The 10,993-nt window shown below is 35.5% G+C and overlaps 1 pseudogene; it reads right to left on the bottom strand.

Moving 5' to 3' along the window:
• Positions 1-252: 252 nt before the first annotated feature.
• Positions 253-1,163, bottom strand: LOC148046559 (vomeronasal type-2 receptor 26-like; annotated as a pseudogene).
• Positions 1,164-10,993: the final 9,830 nt, after the last annotated feature.

Genomic DNA, 10,993 nt, shown 5'->3' with positions numbered 1-10,993 from the left:
AATCTCAATAGGGCAGAATTAGATGTCATCCAAGACATAGGAATAATAATGACCTCAAAATTAAATATAGAAGACAAGGGTGGGATGATCATTAAGAATAAGAGAAGTTTGTCAGGGAAACTTTTGGAAACACCTCATCCTTTTGATGCAGCAATGGCAGGAAACAGGACAAATCTCAAATTGGAGAAAAAAACTATATCATGAAAGCAACTAATTATATTTCCTTCAAAAGCCATGGTGTTAAAATTACTTTCATTTTTTCATTAGTTGCTCTTTCTTATTTAGATTTGGTCTCAGCAGTATGATATAGCATTTGGGGGAAAATATGCATCCCAGTAATCCAGCTGCTGAAGCCAAAATGGAGAAGATCTCCACAGCCACCATGTATTTTCCCTTAGTACTTAAATAGGTAGGAACAAATGACACCCAGACACTGCAAAAGACCAACATGCTGAAGGTGATAAATTTGGCTTCATTAAAGCTGTCAGGCAAATTCCTGGCTAGGAAGGCCACAGTGAAACTGACAGCAGTCAGGAACCCCAGGAAGCCAAGGACAGCATAAAACATAGTGGTTGAACCTTCGTTACATTGTAGAACAATTTCTTCAGCCATGGAATGCATGTCAGAATCCGGGAAGGGAGGAGAAATTATGAGCCACAACAGACAAATGCAAAACTGTGTGAGGGAGCAAGATAGGACAACAGGGATAGCCAGTCTTTTCCCCACCCATTTTCTCATTTTGGATCCGGGCTTGGTGACCATGAAAGCAAGGACCACTATGATTGTTTTCCCCAATATACAAGAAAGAGCTACAGAGAAGATGATGCCAAAAGCAGTTTGTCGTAAAAGACATTTCACTTGGTCAGGTTTCCCACGAAGAGCAAAGTGCAAAGGAAAGAGAGCAGGAGAGCAACGAGAAGGCTATAAGTGAGGTTTCTATTATTGGCTTTAACAATATGTGTGTTCTGATATTTCATGAATATCCCGAGCACCGCAGCTGAGATGACAGAAAAGGAGACTGCAATCACTGCCAAAGAAATCCCCAAAGGTTCTTGATAAGTTAAGTAAACTATACGTTTTGGAAGGCAACTATCCTTATTCTTGTTTGAATATTGATCCTGTGGGCATAGGAAACAGTCATATAAGTCTGAAAAAGAAATCATTCATAGAAGCATTATTGTTTTGAAGCATCTTCATTTCCAATTACCAATACAAAACCACCTTTATTTCCAAAAAATATTGTATCTGGAAAAAAACTGTTTACAATTTTTCAAGAAAACATAACAACAAATAATTCAAATGTACAGATGCTCTGAGTTAGAACAAACTAATTGGTTTTATCACCAAATAGCTTGCTGAAGTTTGAAAAAAATCAAAGGTTTCAATATGATGTGAAGCTCAATATTTTCAATCACCATATTTATTCAAATTATATTTATAAAAAAATAAAACCCCATTTATATTTATTATATTATTGATACATTTAATATAATCCTTTGCTTACCCAATTGATCAGCTATCCTCCCTTCTGGACATATTTTACAGTCATAGCAGCAAGATAATTTTCCTTCCATTTTCATCTTGCTATAGCCAAGAGGACACTTGTTGTTACAGATAGAAAGAGATAATGCCTGCTCATAAATAAAATCAGAATTCCGCAGAAAGAATTTATTTTTGACAGATTGTTCTTTTCATCAATTACACATATGCAAACTCTTCATATATATGTCAAGTCTTAAGGTTGTCATTCTGAGCAAAGTGGGGGAGTGCATTCCAGCCTTATTTTCAACTATAGTTGGATCTCAGATTACTGCTGCAGGTTTGGGAGGGGTGCAGCTCATTGGGGAAAGTGGTTTATTACGCAGAGTGAGGGGAGCGGAGGAACAAGAATAAAGTTCAGCTATAATTAAATATGGCTAAGATCTGACTGCGAAAAGACCTTTCCAAAAATAAATTATCCTAATAAATGACTAAGTTTCTTTTGAAACTTTGTCTGAGGCTTATGAATCAATTAGGGCATTTTTTTTTGGGGGGGGGGGGCTGACAATATAATCCAAACGTTTGTGTTGCAAGTATTTATTTATTTATTTATTTATTTATTTATTTATTTATTTATTTATTTATTTATTTATTATTATATATACTTTTTATTTTCCATTTTCATAACATACAATCACATGATACTATTACATAGCCAATATCTTATTGTATTAAGTAATCATCGCATCAGTTCCTCTTGTCATCAACGCCCAGAAAGATAAAAACCCATTACTGGCTCTTCTGCTCTCCATACACCTCTTTCTTCTACCTCTCTCCTACCTCCTTTCTTCCTTCCAACATCCTTTCCTACTCTACTTCCCCTTCCTTTCTCCTTCTCCTCTCTCTACATTCCACTCCACCTTATCCTCCTCATCTTCCCCCCTTACCCTCTCTCCTATCTCTCTCTTCCCATCTTTATTCTCTGTTTCTCACTCTTCCTCTCATTGGTGTATTTCCGCTTCTGAGCAAACTCCATTCTATGTTGATGGTATTTATGCTTCCACATCAATATACTTAACATATCTTAGTTTTTTAAAAAAAGAATAAGAGAAGACAGTATACACGGGCAATCATATTACATTAAAATCTAACACCCCCTTCAAGCCTAATATACATCCCTCCCTCCCCCCCTCCCCCCAACCTCCCCCACCTTCCCTCCCCTGACTTCCCAGAACCCATACATGGTATAAATCTTTAACAAAAACAGTCTAAAATATATTGGAAAAAAGAATAGAAAATTGATAACATCTTTACATTGAACTTAGCTCCTGTGTTGCAAGTTTTATTCCTTGCATAAATTCACTATTTAATTTATATTTAGAAAAATTATATGCATCCTCTTCTTTAATGAATTGTATTAAAACTTTGTGTTAAATGGAAACTAGAAACTACCAAATTAATGCATAAGAAAAAGAAGAAGAAATGGGAAAAAAGGAAAAATAAAATTACAAAACTTGATTAAAAGTTAGGGGGGGAGCTCCCAATTTATTTAGTCAGCAGTAGAAGAATCGTTACAAAGTTTTCTCTTACTCAGGATCATCCATTTTTCCCCTAATCATTGAAAGTACAATTAGAACTGTATTTTTTTCTTCTTTCATGCAAAAAAATATGACAGGGGTTTTCTGTCACCTATAAATGTGAATATTGGAATTTCTCTAATCGAGGTGTTTAATGTAAATTTCTTTGGAACTTCCAACTATCATCACCCAAGGAGATTATTAAAAAGTTAATTCTGAAATGTTGAAATCATGAAATTTATGTATGCCTTTTTTAAAAAAAAGTTATTCTTTTTAAATATTTTTTTGTTTATCTTAAAATACTGTATTTATATCTCTAAAATACTTGCAAATACATTTCAAAATAAATCCTCTGTACTAAGATGGTTTTATCTTGTTTTTACAATTGCATGCTACCCAGAGTTGGGCAGCATAGTCCTTGATGTGCGACCACAATTGACCCCAAAATTTCTGTTGTTAAATGAGAATGTTAGCATTCCAAGTAATGCACCCATAGGGAGCAGAACTCCGAGGCAGGTAGATTCCTAAAAAAAAATCCAAATTCTTTTCTCCACACTCCCATCCAATGGCAACCTGAAGCCATAAAGATGGCCTCAGCCAGCTTCATTCACTGTTGACAGTTGTTAATTGACTTTTGCTCCGTTTCATGACCATTCACACCACAGTTAAGTGAATCTCTGCAGTTGTTAAGTTAGTAACACGGTTGTGAAGTGAATCTGGCTTCCCCAATGACTCGCAAAAGGTGATCACATGACTCTAGGACACTGCAACTGTCATAAATACCAGTCAGTTTCAAAGCATCTGAATTTTGATCACATGACCATGGGAGAGCTGCAATGGTTGTAAGTGTGAATAACAGTTTTACATCATTTCTTTCAGCGTCATTGTAATTACAAACGGTCACTAAATGAAGTGTTGTAAGTCAAGAACTATCTGCAATGAATAACATACGGACTGCTAAATGCTTGTTTACTCCAAAGGTTGTTGTGATTGTTTAATCATTTACTGCATCAATCCGTGGCTAAAAATTTCAGTCAAAGGGAAAAATGAGACACACCTGGTTAAATATGTGAGGCCAAACGGTTTCCTTGTCAGAAATGGTGAGGAGCTTGTCTGGGGGAGCCATGTGGTCGATCTTTCCGATTTGGACTTTCAGAAAGGACTTGTTTGGAAATGTGACCCAATTGAAAATATCAAGTCCAGTTTCTAATTCTCCATTGTGGCCAAAAGAAACCGGTTCACTGGTTGTTAAAGGAGACTTGTTGCAAGAAATGGTGGAGCTAAAGGAGGAGGAGGAGGAGGAGGTAGAGGAGGAGGAGGAGGAGGAGGAGGAGGAGGAGGAGGAGGAGGAGGAGGAGGAAAAGAAGAAGGATAAGGAATCTTTGAAGGAAATGGGAACATTTCAATTTATTTCTTTATATTTCAGTTAGACTTAATAACACATAAACTGTTCATTTTTGCTTTGGTCTGTACTATTTTAAGCTGAAAAAGAAATATATTTTTATCAATTGCATTTTCTACTCTCAGATGAAAAACTATCAGATGAGAATTCCAACATAAAATTCAGAAAGGGATTTTATCTCTTTGCTTTGAGTAAGCATTTCAAAAATTGAGAATCTGGTTTTCTGCCATAAAGTATAGGCAAGAGAGAATACTCCAAGGTGTTAATTAACAAATTAATCTTGAAATTGTATTCATATGATTGATTGACAAATTTGCTACTCACTTAAAGTAACAGTATTCATATTTTTTATTATTATTATTATACAATTGTATCACAGCGGCCAGTTGTTTCGCTGGATTTGGCATGGGTTACTAGTCAGGACCCACGTAGGGGCCTAGGAGGTGGTAATGTATTTTCGTAATATGCGTGCAGATCCAAGCAGTGTGGCTTTTTGCATTTGACTGATGGTGATTTTGTCAAATTTTAACTGTTTCAAATGTAATTCCAGTGCTTTTGGAATAGCACCCAGTGTGCCAATTACCACTGGAATTATCACTGCTGGTTTGTGCCATAGTCGTTGAATTTCAATTTTTAAGTCCTGGTATTTTGCGATTTTTTCATGTTCCTTCTCGGCGACCCTGCTATCACCTGGTATTGCGATGTCTATGATTGTGACCTTATTTTTCTCAACCAGTGTGATGTCTGGTGTATTATGCACGAGTATTTTGTCCGTTGGTATACAGAAATCCCACAAGATCTTGACCATCTGATTTTCTGTGACTTTTTCAGGCTGATGTTCCCACCAGTTTGTTGCTGTTTTAATATTATAATTTTTGCACAAATTCCAATGGATCAATTGTGCTACTGAATTGTGCCGCAATTTATAATCAGTCTGCGTGATTTTTTTTACAGCAGCTGTGTATGTGATCAACAGTTTCAACAGCTTTTTGCAAAGTCTGCATTTGGCATCATCAGAGGATTTTTCGATTTTGGCCTTAATGGCATTTGTGCAGATAGCTTGTTCTTGCGCAGCCAGGATTAGTGACTCTGTTTCTTTCTTTAATGTACCTGTTTTTAACCATAACCAAGTTTGTTCACTGTCCACTTTATCTTTTATTTTTTCCAGAAATTGACCATGCAGTGCTTTGTTCTGCCAACTCTCCATTCTTGATTTTATCACATCTTTTCTGTATTCTTGTTTTGTCTGTTGGGCCTTCAGTAGATTTTTGTTCTTTACTTCGATTAATAGATGTTCTTGAGTGTCTTTTAAATAATCAGCCAGTGCATGTTTTTCTTCTTCAACTGTTTGCTTCACTTGTAATAATCCTCTGCCACCTGATTTTTGGGGCAGATATAGTCTATCAGTATCACCACGTGGATGTAAACTGTAGTGCATTGTCATTAGTTTTCTGGTTTTTCGGTCCAAAATGTCCAAATCAGCTTGTGTCCAGTTAACTATACCAGCTGTGTATCTTATATCTGGTATTGCCCAGGTATTTATGGCCTTGATTGTATTTCCACCATTCAATTTAGATTTCAAAATTTTCCTAACTCTGTTGGTGTACTCTCACCTGACAATAGTTTTACTTCTCCATGCTTGATGTTATCCAACTGCAGAATGCCTAAGTATTTGTAGGCTTCATTTTCATTGCATTTAATTAGTTGGCCATTGGGCCTTTCAATTCCTTCACATGCAGTGATTTTGCCCCTTTTTATGGATACAGTGGCGCATTTTTCCATACCAAACTGCATTGAAATATCGGTGCTGAATACTCGGACTGTATTTGTCAATGATTGGATTTCTATTTCTGACTTTCCATAGAGTTTCAAATCATCCATATATAGTAAATGCGAAATTTTTTCAGCTTTTTTGGCTGTTTGGTAGCCCAATTTCATTTTTTTTAAGATTACTGATAGTGGGATCATTGCGATGATGAAGAGAAGAGGTGAAAGTGAATCACCCTGGAAAATTCCTCGCTTGATATTAACGATTCCGTAGATCTCATTCCCTACTGCCAACTCAGTTCTCCATTGTTTCATCGCCTTTTCAGTAAAGGATGTAATATTTTTGCTAATGCCAGTTGTTTCTAAGCATTTTATGATCCAACTATGTGGCAGTGAGTCAAATGCCTTTTTGTAATCAATCCAGACCATATTCAAGTTCGTTTTTCTGTTCTTACAATTTTCTAATATAATTTTATAAATTAGGAGCTGATCTTTTGTGCCCCTGCTCCTTTTTTTGTTGCCTTTTTGCTCTACTGGCAAGATGTTGTTTGTTTCCAAATAATCCATCACGTTATCTGCAATAATACCTGTGAGTAATTTGAAGGTTGTTGGCAAGCATGTTATTGGTCTGTAGTTTTCAGGTGTTGTTCCTTTAGTTGCATCTTTCTGAATCAAGTATGTTTTTCCAGTTGTCAACCATTCATCAATTTGGCCCTTTTGTGAAATTTCATTCAGTTGCCTGGCCAATATTGCATGTAAACTGGTCAGATATTTGAGCCAGAAACCATATAATTGGTCCTTTCCAGGTGATATCCAATTCTTTACTTTTTTTACTCAATTTTTGACCATCTCAGTTGTTGTTGTTGTTGTTGTTGTTGTTATTATTATTTACCAGGTACATATATTACATATTTCTAACTGTGTCTATATTTAAGCATTAAATTTCTATTGTTTTTTCCATATTAAAATATCAAGGACTTCTATATAGTTTTCAAAGATATCTATAAAGTGTTCTAATTGTTGAAATAATAAAATTTTAAAAAAAAAACCCACAAAACTGGTCTCCTATTCTGGTACTTGATGATTTCCCCAAATTTTGTATTAGCCAACATTACTTGCCAAGGTGATTGCAGTAAGAGCTTCCATCTCCTCTCATTCATTTTTCGTCCCCCTTTGAATTTGGCAGAGCGCATGGTCCTCAGAGCATGTGCCAAAGCATAGACTGCATTGTAGACACTGTAACTATGTCCATTCATGATGGTGTCAAAGACAGAATTAGGAAGAGTTTCCAACTTCTCTTCTCCAGTGCAGATCCTTTCAGCATTCTCATCTGTAATATCACTGGAGAAGGAGCATTCAAATGCATCTTTCCAGAAATCCCTAATGAAACCATCTTCTTTTTCAAAGTTTGGGTTCCTCTTCTGCATAAATTGTTGGAATCCAGTCAGCTACTTTGAATGAATTGCAAAGGAAAGGGCACCATGAAGAAAATCAATGTGGAACTGTCTTTGCATCAGAAAGGATGTGAATTCCATCTGGGCTGTCATGATCCAAACTTTGGCCTGTCTCTCTTTTGGAATATTATCATCATTGAACAAATTCATCATTAGTCTCAAAAGAATCATGCCTGCAATTTCAGCACTTAAAATGACTGCAGTGACTGTACTCTCCATAATCACTCTGAATATTTTTTCTGCATTTTCTATCATTTCAGCAGCTTTACTACCATACACCATTTGGGGAAGACATATTAAAAAATCAAAGCAGATTCCTCTCTCTGAAAACATGGGAAGTCTCTTTTGACCTGTCCCTATCTTCCTCAAACAGAGAAACTAACCCAACCCAGGTCCATCCAAAATGCAACAATAAGTGTAGTATTGCTTTAAATTGATGGGTTTCATCTGGGAACATCCATTTGACAAACATTGCTGTTTCAGTATTCATCAATGGAGTTGATCCATATGAGATCTAAATGGAGAAAGTCAAAAGAACATAGCAATAAAGTGTATCTTCCAAAATATTATTTATACATACATACATACATACATACATACATACATACATACATACATATACATACACAAACAAACACACATACACAGACACACACAGACACACCAATGCATGTGTATTTATTTAATCTAATCTCTGTGTCAGTGTGGGATTCAAAAATAGGTTGCTTAAACATTAGTTTTCCATGACATCTGTAATTTTGCACTAGAAGCAAAAAGGGATAATCTTTTCAAGATAGTTTAATGACTTCCCTCAAATGTTTCATTTGAGTCACCCACCTTTTGAATTTAATAAATAGCTTTTGAATCTCTTATATCTCACCTGGGGAAATTTGTAGTTGTGTAGAGTGATTACCATGCTGAGACAGGTGTTAATAAGGGGTCATCCAATGACAGCTACTGTGTTGGTCTGGTCATTGCATTTGTAGTTGGGTATAAATTTATCCTTTGTAGATAGAAATTCCATTGCTAATTGATAAGTTGTAATTCCCTCCAAATAGTGAGTAGCAACATGGAAACCAAGGCTAACATTGGACAAAATCCCAGAATGTTCATTGATCTCCTTTACAGTAAATGCCAGAGCCAATGTGTGCTGATAATTATGAGTGATGAACCTTCAGTGAGAGTTAGAAACTATGTATATATATTTTTCTGTCATAATTGGACAACTGTTTTAACTGATACATATGTTTAATTTATACATATAAAGCATATGTACATAAAATATATAAATGTGTGCTTATGGTTTGTTCTGGATATCTGCAATTTGGGCATTAATAAATAGCCCTAGATTGTATCATGTAGAAAACAGTGACCTAGTTGTGGCTACTTAACATTGAGCTAAGGCAGTCGTCTCAATAGTAATAAAAAAACATAAGAACATGGGGGCAAAATCTCACAGTGACAGGAGGGAAGTTCAAAAACTAATTTTATTATTTCACAGAAAGAGTAGTGGAGCCATGACAAAGTTCCAGAGGAGGTAGTGGATTAGTCATTGGTAACTGACTTAAAACTTGCTGGCGGTAAACAGTCAAAAGTTTTCTGCCTTCAGTATCCTATGTCACTATCTGATTTCAATATTATGCTGAGATAATATTGAGGGAAGGAAGACAGTTCAGTTTTCACACCCTAAGTGTATAACAGGCTAAAAGATGCACTAGAGGGTTTCTCTTTTATATATGGATGAAATGAAAGGCAAAAAAGTCCAAGGTTGCCCAGAGAGCTTCTGCAAGTATTTAGATTAGTCTAACTTGGTTTTTTCAACAAGGGACTTTGTTGAATGAATGAAGTTTCTTGAAGAGAATGAAATTCAAATACTTTATGATTAAAACATAATATTCATCTGAATTTCAATATCAGTATTAGGATAGGTCTATAATTAACTAATATGGTCTAAATATGGACTAAATATGGTCACAGGAACAGATCACACCAACTGACAAGAAACTAATACCTTTAAGCATAAAAGTGATAGAAAATACTGTCTTTAGGTGGCAATGTGGGGGGAAGAGGAGGTTGTGGTATGAGGAGAAGGTGAAGCAGTTGAATACTTACAAGTACTGATCAAGGACGTCAGAAGAAGGAAGGCTATGAAAAGTGATTTCATTTGTAAGAAAGAAAACCTGATAAGTAATAGCAGCAATTATTAAATCTCTAGACTGATAATATTTATGAACAATTGGAAGAGGACTTCTAAGTTTGCAGGTGCAGGGAGGAGAAATGCACATCATAGTTGGGAAAAAAAGTAAAACCAATGGTCTGAATATAATGAATTCACTGTAATATGTACTCATCGTACCAGTAATGGGAGTTAAATAATCAAAGTGCTCAGAAACTTAACAACTGGTTCTCCCAAAGTGGTGCAAACTGGCTGAATCCCACCACTGCATCACAGGTATTAAACAGTAACTCCTATGTTACCATTCAACTAACTCATTAACTGTGTCTAAAGTTAAGATAATGAATTTTATCTAAAGTTAAGAGACTAACAGAGCTGGTCTTCTAATGAAATATCACAGGTGAAAGACATTCTCCCCATCCCCTCCATGCATGTCTGTATTTCTAAGGAGATATTAATGGAACATAATGTCTTAATCCAATGTCATCATTTTTACAGAGTTTGCTAGAGTTCCCTTAAGATTTGTAGAAGAAGGGACAATTAGTAGCGTCAATTACTAATCAGTGTCATTCTTTGCAAGGATGCTTTGAGAAATAACAGAAAGAAACATATTTATCATGTCTCAATAGATACTGCTGCATTGTTATGAACTTTGAAGAAGATGTTTTTTAATTTTTATAAAGATGTGAAGAACAAATGGGGGAATGAGAGTTCATATGCAAAGAAGAAAACAAAACACAACTATAGAACAGAGTATGGAAATACATCATTTTTCTCAACAATTTTGTTTCACACTTAAAACATTACTTATGACACTTTGTTTTATTCAAAAGCAATCTTAAATCTTAAACAATCTTAAAGATTAATTTTATTGATGAAATTGTAGGAGATGGGAAGTAAATACAAATACAATAGAAGGGGTCTTCTAGTCCAACCACCTACCTATGCAGAAAATCCTATACCATTTTAGACAAATGACTATCCAACATCTTCTTAAAAACTTCCAGTGTTGGGGCATTCACAACTTCTGGAGGCAAGCTGTTCCACTGATTAATTGTTCTAACTGTCAGGAAATTTCTCCTCAGTTCTAAGTTGCTTCTCTCCTTGATTACTTTTCACCCATTGCTTCTTGTTCTGC

Source organism: Thamnophis sirtalis, unplaced genomic scaffold (genome assembly GCF_051295495.1).
Source record: "Thamnophis sirtalis isolate CommonGarterSnake01/CBP01778 unplaced genomic scaffold, rThaSir2_p1.2 scaffold_4, whole genome shotgun sequence".
Taxonomy (NCBI): Eukaryota; Metazoa; Chordata; class Lepidosauria; order Squamata; family Natricidae; genus Thamnophis; species Thamnophis sirtalis.
Note: the sequence above shows the minus strand (reverse complement) of the source record. Positions and strands in the feature narration are given on the sequence as shown.